Source organism: Euprymna scolopes, chromosome 41 (genome assembly GCF_053919585.1).
Source record: "Euprymna scolopes isolate OS-2025 chromosome 41, ASM5391958v1, whole genome shotgun sequence".
Classification (NCBI taxonomy): Eukaryota; Metazoa; Mollusca; class Cephalopoda; order Sepiida; family Sepiolidae; genus Euprymna; species Euprymna scolopes.
This window is the reverse complement of record NC_136522.1, coordinates 21,083,615-21,108,001: the sequence shown is the minus strand read 5'-3', so window position 1 is coordinate 21,108,001 and position 24,387 is coordinate 21,083,615. Positions and strand designations below refer to the sequence as shown.

Genomic DNA, 24,387 nt, shown 5'->3' with positions numbered 1-24,387 from the left:
ATCACATAGACTCTCTCTCTCTCTTTTCGAGCTGACAGCTGCTATCACCATGTGCTCACACATACACACGAAGGCACTATTCTGGTATCTAAGAACTCACACACACGCACGTACACAATACCCAGACTGTCTACTCTAGACATTTCTAATGGACATTTTGTCTCAATATGCACACGCACACACACACACACACACACACACCGATCATTCAGTACATAAACATTCATTCACTTTTTTCTTTTTTTTTCTTATTAGTTTGTTCAAGCTGGGGATGGAGCATCCTAACGGATGCCAACCATTCACCTGTTAACTCAGATATTCCAAAAAAGAGATCTTTGAAAGATGCTGGCCGTCCCTTTAAGTACAATTGTTTGAATATCTCTTGTACATGGTTCACCGGGTATATGTGCCAGGTAGTTTTTGAAATTCTTTTCGATGAGTCCAGTTGCTCCTATAATAACTGGAATTATGGTTGATATCTTCCTAAGATTCCAGTTTCTTTTCATGTCGTACATAAGACTTTGGTATTTCGTTATCTTTTCCCTCTCGGCTTTGTTTAAGGCATTCATTCATTCTCTATGTTTTCACACTCATTCTTCCACTTTGTATATATTTTAATGAACACTATTTCAAAATCGGTTTATGAAATTATATTTTCTTTGACTTGTTACTTTGTTTTCATTAGTGCAGTCTTGTATTGTGAGCACAAATATATATACGTGAAACTGGTACAGTCCATTGGAAACAATACAGAATATTACCAAAAGTATCGATACTATTTATTATTGGGAAGAAAAGGAAATAAACAAGAAGCAGGAAGAATGAAATATAACAGACTAATTTTGGATTTTATCTATTTTTAGTCACGTGCAAGTGACTCTATAAGTCACTCGGTCGGTCCGTCAGGAGGCGATGCTAGAGGATCGGAGAGGTGCAAGTCCAGCCTGGCTGATCTGATGGCTAGATGCGGTCAAGTCGAGAGGTTTCGGGTCGAGCATCCGGGGCAGGAGATGTGGACGTGGACCAATAGCGTTTCCTCCTATCCAAACACTTACTTGGACAGGATGTTAGTTAGGAGAGGCGAAGTAGACTTCTTATCTTGTCCCACGTTTACTTGGCTAGGCCAGACGTACCATAAACTAGTTATGGCCCGGCTGAAGCTAGGAAATAGGTCTAAGTTAGTGGCACACTGGAAGTTAAACACCTCCCTTCTGGAGATACAAGACTTCCAAGAGAAGCTAATAGAATTAATTCAAAAAGCACTAGTGGGGGCGATTACCGGGAGTAAGTGGTGGGTAGGTCTAAAAGCCAAAATTAGAACCTTCTCCGTCAAGTATGCCCAGTGCCTCACACTAGATAAGGCCAAGATGAAGAAGAAGCTACAGCAAAAACTAGCCCGGGCTACGGGGGAGGGTGATAGGGTTAGTCAGGAACTAGCTAAGCAGGACCTTCTGCATGAGAATAACGAGCATTATGAAGGTCAAGTAGTCAGAGCTAGGCTTAGAAAAGTAGGCAATGAAGCAGTCAACTCCAACACTGACGCGCGTCGTGAAATTTCTAGGAGTGGCTCGGAAAAGTACATTGGAAAGGTAAGACATCCGGATGGATGCACCCTGGAATCGACTCGGGAGATCTGTGAGGAGTTTTGAGAACATTTCGAGAAGCATTTTACACAGCAGCCCGATCTTCCGGTCCTTGAGTTTAGTGATTATTTGGCTGACTCTCCCCGCCTCGAGGTGGCTAGAGTGGCTAGTTGCGAGGGCCGGGTGATGGAGCACAAGGTTTTTACTGCACTGAAGCAGGTCAGCTGTGACAGATCGCCGGGACTCACAAAGTCCTGTCGAATTGGCTGCAGGTTTGTTATCAGCGAGTTGGTTGAACCGGAACAGAACTATGCTGTGATGGGGAGATCGATTCAGAACAACTTGCACCTGATCCGCATGATCCTAGAGGGAGGGATAGACGAGAACATGGAAGCCGTGCTGATCAGCTTAGATCAGTCCAAAGCTTTTGATAGGGTCGACCATCGTTTCTTGGCATCTGTCTTAGAGGCCGCCGGTTTTAAACCGGACTTCTGCAAGTGGATCTCTGTGATGTATCGACAGCCCATAGCTGTCGTGCAAGTCACAGAAAGCACTCAAAACCCTTTGTTATCTCTCGGTCAGTTCGTCAGGGTTGTCTGCTGTCGATCCTGCTCTATGTCCTGGCTTTGAAGCTCCTGCTCCATAAGCTGAGACGTGGGGAGGCAAATTCAGCCCTGCGCAGAATTGCAATACCCGGTGGCTCCGCGATGATGTCATGGTCTTTGTGTCGAGCTTCAGAGACATCAAGATCATGTCAGAGGCGCTCGCTCGGTACGAAAGAATACAGGGACCAAGATAAACTGCAGCAAGTCGGTAGGACTGCAATTGGGCGCCTAGAGTGGCAATGCAAACCTCCCAGTGCCCTTCAGCTGGACGGATGGCCCGGTTCGGATCCTCGGCGTGTGGTTCGGACCGAGTCTCCAGCTTGACAAAAATTGGTTGGAGGTACGGTCAAAGGTGGAGGTTGCAGTCAATTCGTGGCTTCCTAGGAAACTTTCCTTAAAAGGTAGAGCTGAAGCGTGCGCCACTTACATCTTTCCTCTCATCCTTTACCAACTGGCCATACTTCTCCTGCCTGCACAACACCTAACAGCTCTTGTCAAACTCTTGTCCTCGCTTCTTTGGGACAAAGGAAGACACTGGGTGAGCAGACAGGTCTCTATTCAACGTCCATGTGAGGGAGGCTTGGGAATGCTGAACTTGGTGTCATCAAGGCGTTGAGAGGTTGGCCTTCCTGAGCCACTATATGCAAGATGACCAACCGTGGCACCCCATGGTTACTGCCGCCTTCCCCGACCTTGTTCTCGACCCTTCTATTGAGAGCCATCACAGGCCGTGGGGAGAATCTGCCTACATGAAAGAGTGCCGAGCCACGCTAAAATAACTACCAAGGTCTAGCGACCTTGTGACTGCTACCCGTAGGGTACTCCACAGGAATCTAGTGAAGGGGGCCACCGACGACCTGCTATGTGCACTTTTGGGTTGGCAGCAGAGTGAGATCCGCTCCGCGTGGAGCTGGGCACCAGGTTTGAGTCATCTGAACAATTCAAAGTTCTCTCTGACCTGGCGATTGGCCCGAAATGCACTTCCACTCAACGACATACAATGCAGTTCCAGGTTTTTGGAGTCGCCTGATTGTCCCTGTTGTGGGACAACGGCTGTAGAAACGACTGATCATGCTTTTTTCGATTGCCGCGAACTCCGCCGGTACTGGTCGTATGTCAGCAAGGTGACGGCTCACATCGATCCTGAGCATTCTCGCCCAATTACCGTATCCAATGTTGTGGACAACATGAGGTCGCTGTGGGACCGGGTAAGACAAATGGTCTACGTTACGATCCTGGCCGTGGTGAGAATGATGATTTGGACGTCGCGTCTGCAAAGTTACCAGGGGGGTGTTGTCTTTTTCTGATCAGGATCTGATCGCTTTCTTTAAACACCAACTCCGGGCGAAGATCAGATGTGATAGAAGAAGGCTGCATCGCGCGGCATTTGACAGAAGATGGATACATGTAGCAAGTCTGTGTGTACGAAGAGGAGCCAAATTTGAATATGTGTTCCCCGCCTAGGTGTAGAACGCACAGTTCCATAAAGTAAAATTAAACAAGTAGCCTCTCAGCTAGCTGAGTGTGTGTTCCATCCCTCCCCAATTAGGAAGCCTCCAAGATCCCCACCCCCTCCTTCTTGCAATTTTTGCTTTCACCCCCTCCTCTAAATTTCACCCATCTTGGAGAGAAAGAAATACAAACTAACCCCCATTCCTTACCCACAAAATTTTCTTTTCTCCATTCACCCCCATCTAGAGGGCATCCCTACCTAGAGACTGACCCGCAGAAGTGAGGTTCCTTTTACAAACCTAGTGGAACGGGCAGTCTATCAACTAGACGTGGTTGGGAGGGTCCTACTAATCACCTTTTTTTTTTTTTTACCCCCCCCCCCCCCCGCCCTCGACACAAATGAATTATTGTACCATTGCTATCTTTTTTTTGTTTTTACAAGTCAATAAAAAATGTTTTAAAAATTGGGAGTTAAGTATGACGTCCCCAAGTATGGAAGGGTGAATGCGGTATTATGGTGAAAGAAGATACTAGCTGGGAGAAACTTTGGATTTTATTTAGTTCTGGAGTGACAAGAATGACCAACGACCCCCACAATCCCCCCTTTTGAGTTGGCCATGTGCCTAAGTTTTTTGTTCATTGTTGATTTTCAATGTATTTTTAACATGAATAAAGGATTTAATATCTCAAAGTGTAGTATCTGTTTTTACTACATGCTGTACTTATTGTGATATAAAGTGGGGGATCACTTTTCTGTATTAATTTAATATAAAATGATCACCCACTTTACAACCAATCAGTCTCAAGCCATTCAAGTCATTCTCCAGATCATTCAAGTTGTTTTTGAAGGATTCTAGTTATTTTTTAAGCATTCAAGTCATTCTTAATGTCATTCAATTCATCTTTAAGTTCATTAAAGTCATTCTAAGTCATTTACTTTTTATTTATTTAAGTCATTTCAGCCCATTTTTCGGTCATTTTAGTTTATCTTTAAGAATTTCATGTCAATCCTACATTCACGCATTCATTCATTCATTAAATGAGAGCACGCGACTAATGGCTATCGGCCTTGTTTAAAAAATAATTAATTGCCTTTGAATCAAGAAAAAATGAGTTTGCAAACAATCCAACCTGACTCCAATGGATGACTCAATAGGTCCAATGTTTCATTTGCAAAACATAACACTGGTCAACAACAAATTTGTTTGAATTTTTTTCAGCTGATTTAGAATGAATCTGATGCATTGAATCAAAAAATCACAATTGGTTTTGCTTAATCAGGTCAAGTTTTTGAGTTATGGCCGCATCTTGTTTTTACATTTTTGTTTGTGTGGAGCATTTCAGAAGAATTTGATGGGAATAAAATACCATGCCGAATAATTATTTTGATTGAAAATAATTATTTTAATGACAAGAAGTATTCAGATCCAATAGTTCAAGGTGATTATGTCGAAAAGGGAGAAGTTTGAAGTCATAAATCCTCAAAATCTTTTTTAAAAATTGGTGCTCAGGATACACAAAGAAAGATTGGTTTCTGCAGGAAGAACTGGTGCCTTGCAAAAAAAAGGAATGTCATCAACGACCATCTGGTGGACAGAGACAGAATATCTTCTCACTGCTGTACATAAAGCTCGGCTTAATCAAGCAGTTCACCAAGGCTCTGGACAAGGATGGGAACTACTTCACTTACTTGTGCCAGGCTTTTCCAGAATTGACCATGAAGAAGTTGAAAGCAGACATCTTTCTTTGACGATCCTCAGATCCGGCAGCTCATCAGAGATCTAGAGTTTGAAACCTCAATAAACAAAGTGGAACTGGAAGCAGGGAAGGCATTTATTCTGGCAGTGAAGAACTTTCTTGGCAACAATAAGGCTAGAAACTATGCAGAACTTGTCAACAACATGATGACTGTTTTCAGAAACCTGGGCTGCAACATGAGTATCAAGATGCACTACTTATTTTCACGTATTGACAGATTTCCTGAGAACTTGGGTTCGATGAGTGATGAGCAGGGGAAGAGATTCCATCAGGACCTGAAAGAGATTAAGACCAGGTGGCAGAGTCAGGACGTAGTCATGATGGCTGGCTACTATTGGAATCTGAAGAGAGACCTTCCTGTCACTAAGTATTCCAGAAGTTCGAACAAACGAAAGTTTAAGCCCTTAAGTTTGAACAATGGTGAAGCAACATGCAATTTACATGTAATTACCTTTATCAATGTCCACCATTCAGCTTATAGTAATCGATGTTTCTATCAGGTAATCAATATATGTTGTTGGCAAAAAAAATTTCTCTTAAAAACATATTTCGAATGATATGTGTTGACAAAAATCACCTGATAATGTTGAGGTGGTGCAAATTAGGAATAATGAATTGAATTGAGAAAGAGACGAACTACGTGTTAAATTGAATTAAACGAACTAGGATTTATTTTGTGAAGAAACAAATGAAAGAAAAGGGTACTACACGTGTTTAGTTTGGCGTGCGTCTCTCGTTGTTAGCTGGTGAGAAGGAAAGTGTATAGTTTGGCGTGTGTCTCTCGTTAGCTGGTGAGACGGAAAGTGTATTGTTGTAGAGAGAGAATGAGAAAAAGTCAATCCAGGCCATAGAGAGAGAAAGCATATAAAGTGTACATACTGTCTGTTAGCTCGTGCCCCATACATAGTGGCAGGGGACCTGATGCGCGCGGGCGCCCCGAAAGGGGGGGGCGAATGGTCCGATGACCGCTCAGCTCGAGAGCTAAGTTGAAAAGGGCTGGAAACAGCTTGTCTCTTTCTTTTATACTTGTTTCCGGTGGTCTTTTACGCATATGTGGATTTCCTTTGAAAGGGAAAGTGACATTGTCCATGTGTGCGTACATTAGTGTGTGTGTGTGTATATACGTGAATGTGAGTATATGTACATGTGTGGACATGGGCGCATATGCTTGTGTGCGCGTATGTATATGACAAGAAATATAGCTTGAAATGTGAACGCGTGTTTTTGTGTGAGACTAGAAAAGGCTCGCGCAATAATGTTACAAAAATGTAATTGATTTTATCATAAGATCTGTTTTGTTTTTTTTTGTTTTTTTTCCAAATCAACTTAGCACAAAAACCTGACCTGATGGAATGAAATGGATGCCATTTTCTGATTCCGCAGTGCAAACATATTCTAGGTAACATTCGAAAAGTAAAAAATTGTTGCCCTGTGTAATTATTAAATTTTAAATAAAAATTTATATATATATTTATATATATATATATATATATATATATATATATATATATATAGTAATTTATAAAATATATATGGCGATTAAGCTACACTGAATATTCTGCGTTTCATCCACTTATAGGATTCGTCAGGCTTATGCGCGAATTCTGTGGTTGCTTCTTGTTTTTATATATGTTGAGGATTTCTGGTTAGCCAATCAGCTTTTTAGTATTCACCGCGCCCCTTCCTATCAGCCAATGGGCATGCATTTTATCGAACAAAGGATCTGTTTTAGAGCTAGGTTAGTGGTTTAAGGTAGATCTTTTCCCTCCTTTTTTTTATATATATATATATATATATATATATATATAAATAAATATACCTATGTGTACACACATACATGCACATATATATATATATACATATATGTGTGATCGTTTATGTATCGCTATCCTAGAGTAAGTTTTATTTTGTGAACACAGTTGTTTGCTATTTCTCGACTACTCAAAATCTATTAAACTGTAGACGAGAAATAGCAAACAACTGCGATACAAAATAGCTTTAAAACTAACAATAACAATAGAAAACAAACAAATAAATAAATTAAACAAACATGAATATACATAAACGATCACACATATATGTATATATATATATATATATATATATATGTATATATATGTGCATGTATGTGTGTACACATAGGTATATTTATATATATATAAAAAAAAAAAAAGAGGGAAAAGATCTACCTTAAACCACTAACCTAGCTCTAAAATAGATCCTTCGTTCGATAAAATGCATGCCCATTGGCTGATAGGAAGGGGCGCGGTGGATACTAAAAAGCTGATTGGCTAACCAGAAATCCTCAACATATATAAAAACAAGAAGCAACCACAGAATTCGCGCATAAGCCTGACGAATCCTATAAGTGGATGAAACGCAGAATATTCAGTGTAGCTTAATCGCCATATATATTTTATAAATTACTAACTAGCTCTACCTACGTATTGAGCACTTTTGAAGTAAATACTTAAAGTTTACGCACAAATCTATACTTTCGTATATTAAATTTATGTGAGTAAATGAAGTAGTTATATATATATATATATATATATATATATATATGCAAGATGGATCACAATTTTATTTCCTTTTATGCACTAAATAATAGGTTAGCTTCAAAATCAATTTCTAACAGCCGTCCAACTTATAACTAATTGTAATCTTTGTACACATATAATATCATAATTTAAAAACACATATAATATCATAATTTGTACACATATAATGTCATAATTTAAAAAAAAAAAAAAAAAAAAAAAAACAGTGTTGCAATACGATATTGAATAATGATGACGCCGCCGCCACTAACGAAACCACAACGATGATGATGATTTGGGCTTGCCTTATAATAAGTAACACAATATAATAGGAATCATTATTTTAAAATATCGACTTTTGATTAACTATAATCTTAATATCAATATCTTTCAACCAATCAGAAGGGTTCTAAGAGTAGTTTCAGAAAGAGAAAAAGGCGTCACTAAAGATTTTTATATTTTTCCTAAAAATATTTTGGTTCTTCTTCATTATGATAGCAAATTTCAAAAATTGAAATATTGAATTTCACGTGAAACCAAAAGGTATCTACTTAATTGTCATGTCACAGTAATGAAAATACCCAAAAATTACGAAAAACGATTAGGTAGAAAATTAATTATTAATGAAAATACTTTCCAAAGACAATTTAATGGAAGTTGAATTTTGAGGGAAAAAAAAAGAAAAAAGAAAAAAAGGCGAGTTTGAATCGCAACAAAAGGGAGGTAATTATTTTCTGAAAACTAACCATTTTTGACAGATTTAGCAAAATTTAATTTTCATTAACAATTATCGTTTTTTCGTAATTTTTGGATATTTTTATTATTGCGACATGACACTTAAGTAGGTACCATCGGTTTTACGGGAAATTCAATATTTCAAATTTCGTTATTCTACCGAGGAAGACCAATATTTCTTCTTTTTTTTTTCCAAGGTGTTTACAAGACAAGGGAGGTAACTAATGATTCTCAAAGAAGTCTGTTTCATGTTCAAAATGCAGAAACGAAAAATGTCTGTTGGGAATTTCTTAAGGGCTGCTTTCAACAGCCGTCTTATTATTAATTCAAAAAATAAATAAAAAATTAATGTGTGTACGTGTGTGTGTGTGTGTGTGTGTGTGTGTGTAAGATGATAATACACAGATATGATTTTATTTCAAAATAGTTTGTTTTTTTTTAACAAGGAAATTACTTAAATTCTTGACACCTCCTGTCAGCTCCTCAAATATTATTACACCGGAAAACCAAGACTGACCGCGTTTCTTCATAAAAAAAAAAAAGTATGCATGAGTAGCAGTTTTCACTCCAGGTATGGTCCAAATCCTGTTAGCATTTGATCAGACCACCTACTGAGGAAGTCTGCTGATCAGGTCCAAAACTTCTACTGATGTGGCATCAGCATTGATGACATACCTGAAGGTTAGCACCAGTAGGTTTAATATTATCAGTCATTATGATGAAGTCGTTGCAAGTCAGTAGCAGTTGGGGCTCACACATTGCGTAATTAAATTGATTTTTAATGCAACTACATCACAAATAAGTAGGCAAACCCATTATAAATTGTTTTAGATGAATTACCTTTAAAATCTTTTTACACAGATAATAGTGATGCTTACAGTTTAAGATAAAATGTATATTTTTTATTGAAAACACATTTAAAGTTAGTTTGGGTTTTCCGGTGTTCAGGGAGCTGAAAGGAGGTGTGAAGTATTGTTCTTCAAAGAATTTCAGTTATTAGCAACGACAGGGGTAAACAGTTCAATTTCTGTCTTTTCACTGAACTTTCATGTCTACTTGGATGCAAGCACATATGGACCGTGCTCTATCACTCATTCTTGAATGGTTTGGTTGAATATTTCTATCGCCAACTGAAAGCTTCTTAAAAGGCATATTCTGATCCTAATAATTTGATAGAATTCCTCCCTCTCATACTCCTTGGTATCAAATCTACCGCAAAGGAAGAAAAGAATGTGAAAAAAAAAAAAAAAAAAAAAAGTGACGTCTTTGCCATTGCATCCATTGACAAACTGGAAGTGGCAAAAGTTTAAATTAAGGCTAGTCAATCGAAAAGAGGGGATGACTTTCGAAAATATCTGAAAAAGCGACTTTTCCCTGTAGATAAGTGCCCAGTTGAGGGTGAAGGAATGAATGTTTTTAGCCAATTTTTAGATATTTATTGTCTGAAGGGTCGGGCTTAAAACAATGCCGATCTCATAAAAATCGGTTGCCGCTGTCAAAAGTTTTAGGCAGACATATATACATTTAAACAGACAGGCGAGATTTATATTATAGATGGACAAAAACGCACGCTTTCACTCTCATGATTATGGACTGTTATTCTCCGAAAATAATCACCTTAATTCCAAGCCATGCGTGATACTCTGACCATAAAAATCAGTCATTTCAAACCTTGTGTCATTCTCACGAAATCCGCACTTTGCTATTCCTGCATCATGAACTCTCCACACAAGAAAACACTTATGTTGCAACAATTTAAATTAATATTCTTAACACATCAATGTTTTTTTTTATTTCATGTTAATATAATGATTTAGAGTTCTTTGTCAAGTGTTGTTATTTTCCGGAGTTATTTCTATATTTTATTTTTACTTATGTGTGGATGTGCCTTGGTGAAAACCTATTAAGCAACGATCTTGTTAAATTTACCTTTAACAGTCCCGTGGATACTCTCCTACTTTCGACTTCAAAAAATTGCCGCACCTGCAACCTTGGTCCTAAAAATTGATAGATCCTGATTATGAATTGGTGGACACTGACTCATACCCTTACAAATAGGACTCTACCGGGAGTTCCTATAGATGCAAATCCTGTCTGTTCCCTTTTTGTTTTTTGTTATAATTTTGCCCATCCGTATTTATTTAAATGAATCGTTATTAAAAATAGTATTTTTAAAATTATTTTTTCTTAGTGATCCTGGATCTCAGTTTTTTCATTTTTTTTTATTTTCAGGATTATAAAAAAAAAAATTTTCTTACGCTAATGTTTACACCATCATGCATACAAGAAAAATATTATATTACATTTAAAATTTATCATTAAAATCACATGAAATATATTTTTTTTTTTTTCAATTATATTATTTTTGGGTGAAAATATTGAATTTTAATATTGAAAATCCGAATTTTGAATGTGTTTAATTTGTCATCTTTTGTGTTTTGAAGTGTGAAATTCGTTGAATATGTTATTAATAATTATTATCTTTTCAGATTAGCAATATATATTTCATTATTTTTACGAAAAACACTACTATAAATTTTTGAAAAATAAATTAATTTCTTTTAATGAGCCCAATATTGGTAATATACCATAAAATAGGAAATGCTTTGAAGAATCAACACACAAAAAAAAAAAAAATTGATAAATAACTGCGCATTTTGCTAAAAATACAATCATTTTTTTTTTCAGCAATTTGTCATTACATGACTTTTCCTCATCTATGGTAGACCATAAGGCCTACACAGTTTTTCGTATTTACAAACAGCTGTTATCTCCCCTTTTTCCTGTGACTTGCACTTGACTTAGTTTAAAGTGTGGGAGACTTGCATCTACCACACTCTCTCATCCAGAAACACTTGGTCCTGATAGCAAGACAGGGTCAAGATGACTAAGCATGATACTGGATGCAGGAGTTATCTCCAACACATACGGCGCCTAGCATTCCCAAAATGGTCACCCATCTGATACTGGCTAGTTTCTTTATTGCTTAAATTCGAGGGTTATGTATCGCTTATGAAAAAAGAATTAAACCATTATAAAGTTGATTCTTCATTTAATTGTCAAAACAAACATTAAAAATACATGGAAATTTACATGACTAAATGAAGTTCATTTAGTCATGTAAAGACTACCGTAGTTTCTTCCAAACTATCATTAAATTTTGGATTTTTTAATTTCACCATGTGAAATCTATACAGTGAGACTAAAAGGTAGAATTATTCAAAATTTAGGTACTTATGTTATATTTTTGCATATTCTTATAGCAAATGATCCTAAATCTTGTTTAGAAAAAAAAAAAATTAATTGATTCAAACACCTTTCAAAAAATGTATAAATATATCGATAAATATATAAATACATCGAGAAAAAAATTGTGGTGAATGATGTCTTTTTGGAAAATTTTAAATTCTATTACAAATGTTTCATATGATAAAATTCAGGTTTTTATCTTAAAAAAAAAAAAAAAAAAAAAAAAAAAAGTTGTTTAAGAATAATGGATTTTAATTAGTTTAAAAAAAAAAAAGAACAACAACTTGGTTTTTCTACCATTTTTTGGCCGTGTCTAAGTTTAACATTTTAATGTATATTTTCGCATACATAGAAGATACATATTTAGTCGACTTATGCCTGCAAAGTTTCAATTTTATCAATTTGGACCGCTTAACAGCTATTTTTACAGGATAAAACCAAATCGAATTTGTCCCAGAGATCCGAATCCCCCACATATCAAGTTTGTAGACTAAAAATTAACAGAGTAAAAACCATTCTGTACACAGACAGAAAAAGTCACTTTATATATATTTATAATATAAAGCTGAACGTCTATGTGTGTGTGTGTCTGGTCACGAATAGGCTCCTATATGGTTGACTATTATAGAAAACTGATCACATATAATGATAGATGTATCGAGACACAGGAATGGGTATGTTTGATCTGGCATAATGATGATTCATTAAAATTGTGGGGTCAACGTACGCACCTGGTCCACAAAGTATGGAAATAAAAAATAAAATAAAAAAAATGTTTACAAGTGTTTTTGATATAGATGTACATAAGAATACTTTGATAAGTATGTTTTAACTTAAATAGGGATGGTATAATAAAATTGTGGGGTCTGCGTTCGCGCCTGGCCTCCATAGAATGGAAATAGGCACAAACTTTAATAAAGACTTTTCATATCTATCTGTGTAAGTATACTTTGATAATTATGTTCCAGTTTGAAGAAATATGGTATAATAAAATTATGGGATGTTCGTTCGCGCCTGACCTCCATAGAATGGAAATCCACAGAATATTGTGATAAGTGTTTCAGTGTGAACAGGTATGATATAATAAATTATGGGGTTTATCTATTTTATTTTTACTTTCATCATATTTTGCTTTGGTTTTGATACCCCCAAATTCGAAGCTATCTCTTTACAACCCTTTCTTTTCATAACCTATCATACTTTCCTAAATTAGAGTCCATTTTCTGTAGGCTGTTTTTAAACCCAGTCAACGACGGGTACTTTTGCTAGTATATATATATATATATATATATATATATATATATACATACACACATGACGCATTTTGTTTAAGTGGAACAAAATGAAAGAGTGTCTATAGTTTTTTGTTTCTTTTTGGTGTGGGGGTTAATCCCTCTTTCAGTCACCTAAATTCTCTGTCACAGTTGTGTTCATGTTCGACGAAACGTTTTCTTATTCCCGCAGAAGAAGAAGAAAAAAAGCGTTGGAACTCTTAACTCTCAACATTGTACTTAAGCTTCTTTTTTTTTTCTCTTCTACAACTCGTTCGCTTCTTTCCTAATCATCCATCGTATTTTCCTTTCCATCCTCTTCCCAACCGACAGCAACCTCACATACACGAGATAATCTCACTAACATGGAACAAAATAAACATCTTTTTATAAGGCAACTTCAAACCACGACAGCGCCTAAATTTGCATTTGTCTTATTTTTTGTGTCCGACGGGTTTCAGGTTCGAGTGTCAGTGCTTCTCTACAGAGGGCACCTGTCAACCGTGGGAGCTTATTGCAGTGGTCCTCCACACCATTATTACACAAAATTAAGACGTTTTCGGATACTCTTTTTTTTTTTTTATATATATATATATGAATTAATACAGGTTAAAAAAGTAAAAAGGCCATAACTTATGCAGCACCCTGTGCGTGTGTGTGTATGTGTGCGTAGCGACGATTAATTGGTGTGGCACAATGATAAGCTGGAATTTTCCACATTCATAAACCTTGTACCAGACTTATCCTGTACTCATAGGAGACAGGTTGGTTTCCATCCATAGCCCTTGAGCCCCTGGAGGGGCACAGGCCATCTACAACTTTTGTAGATATTTTTGTAACAAGGAGTTCTTTTTTACACGGTGAGGGTGCTGGCCCCATGCCCAACCTTCCCAGAAGGTACATACAGCGCCTAGCCTTCCCAAATGGTCACCCATCTGGTACTGGCCAGGCTCAATGTTGCTTAACTTCGATGATCTGGCGAGAACCGGCGTGTTAACGTGATTGTGCCGTACTGACAGGTTAGTTTAGATATTTCAAAATGTCAGCGCATATCAACTGGGGTTCAGATTGACAGGCGGCAGTTGCGATTCAAAATTATTTATGTATCCAGGTGCGAGAGGGACAAAGGTCCAACCTGCATGCTGACATAAGGTTGTTAAACAATGACGACGTTTCAGTCGCTTTGTTTTTAGCATGTATGCATGTCCCTCTCTCCCTTTCTTTCATTTTTCTCATCACTCTCTTCCTCTCTCTTTTAATAAGAAGAATTGTATTGTATTAAAGAGTTTTGCTGTGGACGTCCCCAGGAAGAAACATATAGCAGTTTTGGGTGGTGATTGCAGATGGCGATGGACGGGTCGAAAAAAATTTAACATGTTCCCTAAATGTTAACATAAAATAATTCTATTTTAGAAAAAAAAATATCTTTGTTTGCCGTTTTGTACAAGCATTCAGTTTCAGCAAATGGTCCCCCATCAACAATGATGAAAATCCTGCCCGTAATGACGACAAAAGAACATCCCCGGAGACAAAACATAGCAGATATAGCTGACGTTATATCAACCCCAAGTCTAAAGGGGATGTGCTTATCGTTTCATCGTGTCTAACACCTGGGAAGCTGGTTGCCATTACCAGGACATAACAGTTCAAGAAACGTCCCCACAACAAGCCAAGTAACTCTTCCAAGCAAACGATAACATAATCAGAACTGGAATCAGAATTGTAAAAATCAGGAATTTTGGGGGTATGGGAATTGGTTCGAGAAAAAAAATGTGCCTATTTTTAAATACCAAAAACGATTCTTTTAATTGATTTTACTAGCGGGACCTGTGAAAATTCCAAAAGGGACTCATTCATATGTAATATATTGATGTTGGCATTCTGTAGATGTTCAGTGTAAATGGAGATGTTCTGATATTATTGTAGCTTTTTTGTTTAAACTGCGAAAGTATTTATCTAAGCTAGCACGAACACCTGTAGTCTGGTCGTAAAGTATGCTTAAATATGATATTTTAATTCTTGCAGATTTCATATATATTATTTTAGAGTTAATGTTTTATCGATTTTTATAAAGTTACGATTTCAAAAATAAAAAAATATATCTATATAACTTGGGTTCATCAGCTTGAATTGAAACCGAATCCCAAACTTATATGTATATATAGGTGCTATCAGATAAATCGAAACCGAAACCAAGACTTATGAAGAATTCTTGATAAAATTATTTTTAAAAAAATAAATTATTGGAGTGCCATCAGTTTTATCGAAACCGAAAGAGAAAACTTATGAGGAATCGTGACTGTATTGATTTTTCACCAATTGGATCTACTGCCGCCATCTTTGTTTAACATAATATCTCAACACTAAACAGGTTATGCATCTGACCATCGACTTTGCTTTGACAGATCAGAATCTAAATTTGAATTGTGACAGGTAAAATTTCTGGATTTAAGGATACAAAAACTACACGTCATTCAGTCTGCACCAGAGTATCCTAACGACCCCAAATTTATAAAAAAGAATGCAACTGTTTTTGCAGAACTGATTCAATGCTTAGACGATAGAAGTCTCTCCGATCATAAGAGATGCCTTGAATGATGGACGTAAAGTGTTGAACATATAAAGAGAACATTTTTATCAAAAGGGAAATCGAAAATTGTATCGCTATATACAGAACTAACGTCTCTAAAATATAACGAAGATGAGACAATTACTGACTATTTTATAAGGGTAGAAACAACAGCAAATGCATTAAAACACTTGAGTGAAATAATAAGCGATAGCCTATTAATCTCAATGACGTTCAAGGGACTTACAGCTGTTTTATAACCATTTACAACTGTTATAATGCAAAAAGACAAACCCATAAATTTCAGTGAATTTAAAGTGGCATCCCGCGGTTACGAAGAGACGAATTAGATGCTCGTGGACAATAATAACTCTAGCAATATCATGAAGTTCAAAAATGCTTCTCAAAAACCGACACCATCAAATTACACATCTCACCTCAATGTTTTCCCCAAAAGTAATTTTCCCAAGAAAAAGAATAAAATTATCCGCTATAATTATGGACGACATATCACAAAAGTTCCCAATGTTGATATAAAAGTTCAAAAATGGACTCCATCAAAAACGTTGAGAACTTTGATGAAGAACATACATTTCTATTCACATGTAACTTTGGCAATACCACGAACATTAAAAATCTCCTTGTAGACTGTGGTGCTACAGCACATGCTATCACCAAGGAATCTGATTTTATTAATTTTGATTCAAACTTCGAATTGGTCGAAGGTAGTCAAATAAATGATATAGTCTTGAAAAAGGGTGATGCTAAAATATCACTAAAAAATAATAAAGGCGAAATTTGTAACTGTATTCTTAAAAATGCTCTTTTCATACCCACATTTAAGCAAGACATATTTTCTGTACAGGCCGCCATCAAACAAGGTGCAAATATAAAGTTTGATCGAAACAAGTCAAAATGGATATACCCAAATGGAACTGTATTTGACATTAAAGAAAATGGCTGACTGTATCATTAAAAAAGTATGGTTCCCTAAAAAAAAAAAAAAAAACGCCTGTTATGACTTGGAAAGCTGGCATAAAATTCTCAGACATGGCAATACTGCTGATATTAAAAAGTTACCAAATGTAGTCGAAGGCATGAAAATAATATCTTCAGACGATCTCCCAAATTGTGATGTTTGTGCACAGGGAAAAATAGCAAAATACCAAACAAAAAGGCCACAAAAATTCTCTCATTTGTGCACTGTGACCTGTCAGGCCTGATAAGCGATAATAAGAGATAACTTCAGGTTTAATTATGGTTTATTTCTTAAAAAACAAATCTTACAATATCCTCGTCACTAAGAAATATTTAGCTGACATCGCCCCGTACGGCTTGGTAAAATGTATTGAATGGAGTACAAAATAGACTTTGTGGTTTAGTGGGGAATGCCCCTTTTCTCTTCCCTGCAACCTTTCTACCACAGAAGAGACGTTGCAAGCCTGTCTTTGTTTTATCATTATTTCCATGGCAAGTGCTCGTCTGAGCTCCAATCCCTCGCCAATCTTTCACGAGAAACACCCGTCTGGCTGAAACTACTGTCAATAATTTTCCCCACTCTTTATCTGTGCCTGAATCCAAATGTAGATTCCGTGAGCAAAGCTTCTTTCTTAGAACTGCGCGCCAGTGGAACTCTCTGCCGCTTGCCTGTTTCCCACCTGACTACAACTCGGACGTCTTCAAGTCCAACATAAACAAACTCCTGACAAACCGTCCCCTTAAGTAAGACACTGTATCAAAACCCCCAATACTAATGATTACTACAATACTATCTCATTGATTACTGTACACACAATAACCCTTATCCCTGAGTGGCCTTCGGGCCTTGATAAGTGGTGATCCCCATGTAAAAAAAAAAAAAAAAAAAAACTGAATTTACTTATAAAGACTTAGAACTTCTATTAATTAACCAGTGTATCAAACACAAGAAATCAGCACCTTATTTCTCATTTCCAAATTGTACCAATGGCGGACCCTTTTCAAGATGACAAGATGTCTACTTATCAAATCGAAATTAGCTCATAATTTATGGACGTACACTTTAATGGTGGTGGCATATATCAGAAATAGATCGTTCAATTTGGTTCAAATTGCTTTGCATTCATAGAAAATACCCGTAAACTAAATATTAAAAGTGAAAAAGGTATTTTCATAGGTTATAATAAAAGCAGTCCGGCTTATTTAATCTACTTTCCAGGCTAAAATGCCATAAAAAAGTTAGATGTGTAAAATTCAATGATACATGATAAATAATGAACCAGTGGATGAAAAACGTGAGGAAATATTACTTAGTATCTTAATCGATCACAACGAAAATATTAATACTGACGACAATTGCAGTAAAACTACTGACATAAATATTAACCAGACACGTCGATACCCAATAAGGGATTGAAAAAGGCCAGACTTCTTAAAAATTGAAAAGATACAAGTCTGTGCAGTGGATTACTGTTACTCGTTGAAAAGTGCACCAGAAAGTTATATTGAGGCAAATAATTCAGAAAATCATCAAGAATGAAAAAAAGCTATGAAATCTGAATTGAAAGTTTTATCTGAAAATAATACATATGAAATGGTGGCAAAAGAATAATTTCTTCTCGCTGGGTTTTCTTGGAAAAAAAAAAAAAAATCACAGCTCCTGGCAATGAAACTTTAAAAGCAAGATTTGTTGCAAAAGGTTTTTCACAAATTTCTAGAGTCAAATATTTTGCTACGTTCTCACCAACGACAAATTTAACGACAATTAGAATTTTATTGCAACTTGCTGCTCAATACAATTTAAAAATGCATCAAATGGGTGTCAAAAAAAAGATGCTTATTTAAATGCTCCGATTCACTGTGAGATTTATATTTATCTCCCCCCCCCCCTCGAGGGATTTAAAATAAAAAATAAAAATTTTGTATAGAAACTAAATAAGTCATTGTACGGTCTAAAACAAAGCGCTCACAATTGGAATTCAACACTCCATAATTATTTAATAGAACAAGAATTTAAGCAGTGTCCCGTAGACGCATACATATATCCCCAAAATATAGGTAATAAATTGTTGATTTTGTTTTTTAGGTTGATGATATATTACTCGTCTCAAATTGTGACAACACTTTAAAAGATGTTAAAAATAAATAATTTAAAATGGCCGAACCAATTATAAAGTTTACCTGCGAAAATGAAACTATAACAATGAACCAATCATGGTACATTAAAAAAATCCGGCTGAAGTTTGGAATGAAAGATTGCAAACCATGTATAACTCCTGTTGAGATTGATATAAATAAGAAAATAGAGAAACTAAATTAATACGATCAATTATAGAGAAATTATTGGAAGTCTAATCTATTTGATGGCCTGATATATGTTACACTGTAACAAAGCTATCTCAAAACTTATCAAAGCTGACAACTCGTGCAAAACAAGTACTTCATTATCTAAAAGGAACCAAGGAACAATCTTTAGTATTTAAACAGTCAACATATCCCCTAAATTTAGAAGGATTTTCAGATTCTGATTGGGGTAACTGAGGATCGAAAAAGTACAACAGGATACTGTTTTAGACTGTCATATGATCTCCTGGAAAACTAAAAAACAACAAATTGTTGCCCTTTCTACATGTGAGGCAGATTGTGTTGCACTTATGCACTCAGCACAGGAGGCAATTTTTCTAAACACCCTTCTAACATCTACTTTAAAACCAGATCTAAATAAAAAACCAATAGTAATTCATTGTGACAACCAGAGTAGTATCTTATAAGCAAATAATTCTCTGGTTCATCAAAGGTTGAAGTATATTGATATCAAATACCATTTCATAAGGAATGAAATCAGTAAAAAATCTATTACTCTTAATTATGTATTGGAATCGTCCCATCATTTATACTAGCCTGGGTGCCTGGGTGTTTGGAAATGAGTGTTGAGCAAAAAAAAAAAAAAAAATAGTGGTAGTAGGCAGGCAGGCAGGCAGGTTCGAACCCGTGACGTGAAGGCGGAAAAGAAAGTGAAAGAAAATCTGACATCTTACCGCTACTCCATGACGTGACCAGAATTTCAGAACATTAAAATTAGGCAAAGTCAATCCAACCGATACGATGACTTGCAAAAATGGCTTGCAAAAAATCGATCCCTCCTTGTAGAAACCTGTCCTGTTGAGGGTGAAGGAATTAATGTTTTTGGCCAATTTTTTTATATTTGTCGTCTGATGTAGAGCTTCAAAATGACACTGATCTTGTGAAAATCCATCGCCTCTGTCGAAAGTTTTAGACAGAAATACAAACATACATACATTTAAACAGACAGTTGAGATTTATATTATAGAAGAAAGTTGACAACCAAGTTCCTGGCATTTTTTTAATCTTTGGAATCTATTTTTTTTTTCCAGAATTTAATTTTGGAATAATTTCGTGATCTATTTTATTTTTTTTATTGGAGTTAATTTGTTTATTCTCATTGAAATGAAAGTCATGTTAAGAAACAAACCCTTCTTGTTCAGAAATCTTTCTATGGTAAAAAAAAATGAAATAAAATAAAGAAAAATCTTTATCATGTACATACCCATGATGAAACAAAAATATTATATTCCAAAAGTCATGTAAATTGATAAGATAGCTTTATTTAAAAAAATAAAAAATCATTTTTAAATGATTAATGTGAATTTGTAGGCATTACAACGTAAATCTCAATTTTCAATTATTGAGTTATCTCCCTTGGTTTGTTTTTTAAAGATTTTATTTTAAAAAATGGACAGACTTTTGTTACTTCTAAAATTTGATTTATTTAAAAATAAAACTACTTAATCAATTTACATGACTTTTGGAATATATTTGTTTCCTCTTATATACCTACATCACACAGATTTTTTTTTTTTTTTTTTTTTTAAATATAGGAGAATTCTGGACAAAAACAAGAAAACTTTTCAAATCTATTTTGCTTTTAATTTAATTTTATTTTCAGGCAAGAGTTCTCCCAACAATGAAGTATTAAAAATCTTTGTAAACATTGGGAAGAATTTGCAAACATTATTATTGATTAATTAGTAATTATTTATTTTTATTAAACCTTTTAAATTAAAAAAAAAAATGGCAGGAACTTAGTTGTCAACCCAATATTATCTAGCATAGCTGTATTTCAGCAGATGTGATCAACGAGCACCTTTGTGATTGTGTTACGATAAAAAACAGCACAAAATGAAAGACAAGTTCTAGGTGCGTGTGCGATACCGTTGAGTAACATAAAAGGAGGCGCCCCAAATGTTGCCTATCGCTAGCTGTCTGGTCGCGTCAGTCCCCAGTGCGATTTTCTTTTTGACCTGATTTACTCTTGCCCGGCTTCAACTTCAATCTCTCTCAGAGGAGCCCCAAGCTGCCAACTCTACCAAACTGGAAAATATCTTCTACTGTCACAAACTCAAGACAGTCCTTAAACTATCACAACTTCAATTCCAATTTCTCTGGTATCAATTGGGGGAACGTCCAGGCCGGACATTGTTCTCAATTGTTGCATACCAAAGACCGTCCATAAACTGTCGTAAGCTGTTGCAAAACATAGCCACTCCTAAAACTGTTAAACTAACTCTAAATATATCAACATCAATGTTCAATCTTTTGTCCCAGTTACTGCCACACCTTGATTTCAGCTACCTTTTGTGTGCCTTGGTGAACAACTTCCTCTTCATTGTCTTTCTACTAACCTCACTCTCTTACAACTTTTTTTTAATTCAACCTAATTTAAAAAAAATAAAAATAAAAAAAAAATAAAAAAGAAATGCAGAAAAATCTTTATGATGTACAGAACCAACATGGAACAAAGAGGTCATGATCGTGTACATTAATCAAGTAGTTTTAGGTTTAACTAAGAAAATCAAAATTTATGAATAAGCAAAAAGGGATTGTCTCGTGTCATCATCTGGAAGAAACAAGGGCAGATAAATCTCCAACAATTCAAACTTGTGAGATCAGCCTTGTAATGCTACCGATTTCACATTAATCGATTTAAAAATGATTTTCTTCATAGAAAATAAAACTTGATCAATTTACATGATTTTTGGAACATGACATTTCTGTTCCATGACAGGTATGTACATGAAAGATTTTTCTGTTTTTTTTTTTAATTAGGTTGAATTCTAAATAAGAATAGTTTATCTTCTTATTTACTTTTTAATTCTGTAATACTTTTTTTTTGGGGAGGGGTGTTAATAGTATCACACAAATCCAGAACTTCACATGCATAAACAAATACAGTAGAACCCTGGGATACGGCATTAAAAATTAGTAACAAAATACATTACAGTATATAATACACATGTATATAATCAAATAAAATAATAAATAACACCGTAAGGTGAGGCAAATACCATAACCAGGACCAGAAAAACCTTGTATTCCCCATTGTAACCTAAAAAACCGTATCCTAGGGTCTACTGTACTAACAAAAAAATAAACGTATTTGTATATTTATTTATCTATTTGCGGACTGTCATCCTCATCTTTATAGTTGTTGTTTTATGACATTTCGGCCAACCATTCCTCTGGCCTTCGTCAGGCGGTTAACTGTGATGGGATAGGGATGCTGAGTCTCTTAACCACCTGACAAAGGCCAGAGGAATAGTTGGCCGAAACGTCGTAAGCAACAACAACTATGAAGATGAGGATGAAAGTCTGCAAATAAATAAATAAATATAAAAATTACTCATCTAAAAAAAAAATTCCAATAATAAAATAAAACATATTCGATTCGTTGAATTTTAAGCAAATAATTTTTACTGCATTAAAAAAAAAAAAAAATGTTCATCTTAGATTGTTCTTTGAACACAAAACTAGAAATTTTAGAGTTTTTTTTTTTTTTTTTTTTTTTTTTTTACAATTTCAGATGTTAAACATCATTTGTAAACAGTTTTTTTTTTTGCCCTCCCCCCAGTTTTTACATGAACACTGCCCATAGGGTAATGCCATTGTAAACAGTTGCGTATCTGGCCACATTTTATATATATTATATATACTTTAGGCAAATGGAGATGAAATAGCACTTCAGATTTAGTAACAAACAGAAACTATACTTATACATACATACAATAACATTAAAAATAGAAAAAAAACTTTTTATAAATGGTCAATTACACATGAAATCTGAACCAAGAAAGCAAACCATTGTACATACTGAGAGCTCAATATTTTTTCAGATAGAGTTTTATAATGATAATAAATTATTAATTTGACTTAGTTTTGATGAATGGATATGCCATGAAACGGTAGTAAAGCTTTCAGATAAGTTAAATTAATTATTTTTACCTGTCATACATATTGGGACTCCTGACAAAGCATTAAGTGATCCATGTAGACTCCTTACAGTATTTATATAATTATAAGCTCTACATACGTATTGAGCACTTTTGAAAAATATATATATTTTTTTTTAGTTCATGTTAATAATATACCAGAACTCCATATAAATTTTATAGCTCATCAGATCAATAGCAAGAGAGCAAAACTAAATGCTTCTCATAGCATGACCTAAATAGGTTTCTTTACTCTTGCGTTTTCCATATTGATCTGAAGATATAATAAAAATAGAAAAATATATAAAACCTTTAATCCTTATCTTTTAATTAATATATTTAACTGCTCCTCTTAACAGTGTTGAGCTGTTTCTATCTTGATAAGTTTGTTTTGTTAAAGAGATACTCTTTGATAAGCTCATTGTTTTTATATATTATATATTTTCTTTTAAAATTCAAAATGGCGTAATGGAAACATACAAGATATTTACAGCTTCTCTTCCAATTTTTGGATTTTAATCGTGTCAAAACGCACTTTATTTCCTTTTGACTGATTGATTGTTGCCATTTTGATGAGTTAAGGACAAAATAAATTCACTAGTTGATATAATAATTAAGTGATGGATTTTGCACTACGAAACAGATACTGTCAAGAATTGTAAATGTCAACTGAATTAAAGGAATAAATTATAAGATGGTCAACATCATGAACTTTGGAATATAGCCTTTTGTCATTTATTCATTATATATATATATATATATATATATATATATATATATATATTCCAGGTTAAAAAATATTCAAAAGATTAGAATTATTGAATTCCAACAAGGGTCATTGATTAATGCTCAATCAAACACAGGCAAATTAGAATTTTTTTAATTTTTATTTATGTAAATACAATCATATCTTGCTACAATGTGCAGACAATCATCTTTCTTGGCCTTTTGGCCAAGATCAAAGTGTAGTATCTGTTCTTCAGAATTCGGCACTTCCATTTCTCATTCTCTTTCAGTGGAGGAGAAATCTTTCACGACTGAGACAATTTTTATTTTTTTAGACTTCATATTTTTTTAAGTACTTTCTAGTTATATCAAATCAATTTTTTTTTTTTTTAATTTGTATTTTAATATGTAAGTTAATATATTTAAGCTTATCAAATAGTTCTTCAGATGCGGCACTTCCATTTCTCGTTCTCTTTCAGTGGAGGAGAAATCTTTCACGACTGAGACAATTTTTATTTTTGCACCTTTTCTCTGCGTTAAAAAACGACCCTGGTGTCTAACTCTGTCCCGTGGGGAGGCATTGTAAATAGGGACTACATTTTGTATTATTAATGTTATCAAATACAGTCATATA

At 34.9% G+C, this 24,387-nt stretch overlaps 1 pseudogene; it reads left to right on the top strand.

Annotated features, from left to right (window-relative positions):
- Nucleotides 1-23,958: 23,958 nt before the first annotated feature.
- Nucleotides 23,959-24,078, top strand: LOC145266754 (U2 spliceosomal RNA; annotated as a pseudogene).
- The last annotated feature ends 309 nt before the right edge of the window (nucleotides 24,079-24,387 follow it).